Source organism: Penaeus monodon, chromosome 30 (genome assembly GCF_015228065.2).
Source record: "Penaeus monodon isolate SGIC_2016 chromosome 30, NSTDA_Pmon_1, whole genome shotgun sequence".
NCBI classification, from domain to species: Eukaryota; Metazoa; Arthropoda; class Malacostraca; order Decapoda; family Penaeidae; genus Penaeus; species Penaeus monodon.
In genome coordinates, this window is record NC_051415.1 from 36,499,866 (window position 1) to 36,500,827 (window position 962).

General features: G+C 25.3%; 1 pseudogene; it reads left to right on the forward strand.

Annotated features, from left to right (window-relative positions):
- The window catches only part of LOC119592441, a 103,182-nt pseudogene that overhangs the window by 35,077 nt on the left and 67,143 nt on the right, over positions 1 to 962 (forward strand).

Genomic DNA, 962 nt, shown 5'->3' on the forward strand with positions numbered 1-962 from the left:
TTTTTTTTTAAAAGGGGGAAAAAGGGGGGGGTTTAAAAAGGGGCGGGGGGCCCCCCCGGGGGAAAAAAACCCCCGGGTTTTTTTTCCAAAAAAAGGGGGGAAAATTTTCCCCTTTTTTGGGGGTTTTAAAAAAAACCCGGGGTTTTTTTTCCCTTTTTAAAACCCCCCCCAAAAAAAAAAATTTTTTTCCCTTTTTTTTTAAAAAAAAATTTTTTTAAATTCCAATTTTTTTTGGGGGGAAAAAAAACCCCCCCTTTTTTTTTTAAATTTTAACAAAAAAAAAGGGGGGGGGGGGCCCCCCTTTTTTAAAAAAAAAAGGGGGAAAAAAATTTTGGAACCCCCCCCCCTTTTAAAAAGGGAAAAAAAGGAAAAAGGGGAAAAAAAAATTAAAAAAAATTTTTCAAAAAAAAAAATTTAAAATAAATTTCTTTTTTTTTTAACCCCCCCCCCCCCTTTTTTTTTTTTTTAAAAAAAAAAAAAATTTTTTAAAATTTTTTTTAAAAAAATTCCCCAAAAGGGAAATTTTTTTAAAATTTTCCCCCAAAAAAAACCCCCCCCTTTTAAAAAACCCTTTTTAAAAATTTGGAAAATTAAAAAAATTTTTTTAATTTTTCCTTTTAAAAAAAAATTTTTTAAAAAATTTTAAAAAAAACCCCCCCCTTTTTTTTAAAAAAAAAAAAAACCTCAAAAAAAACCAAAAAATTTTTAATTTAAAATTTAAAAAAAAAAAATTTTTTTTTTTTAAAAGGGGAAAATTTTTTTTTAAGGGGGGGGAAATCCCGCCTAAATTAAAAAAAAAAAAAAGGGGAAAAATTTTTTTTGGGGGAAAAAAAACCCTTTTTAAAAGAAAAGAAAAAGGGGGTTTTTTTTTTAAAAAATTCCCTTTTTTTTAAATTTTTTTAAATTTTTTAAAATTTTTTTTAAAAAACCAAAAAATTTTTTCCCCTTAAAAAATTTTTTTT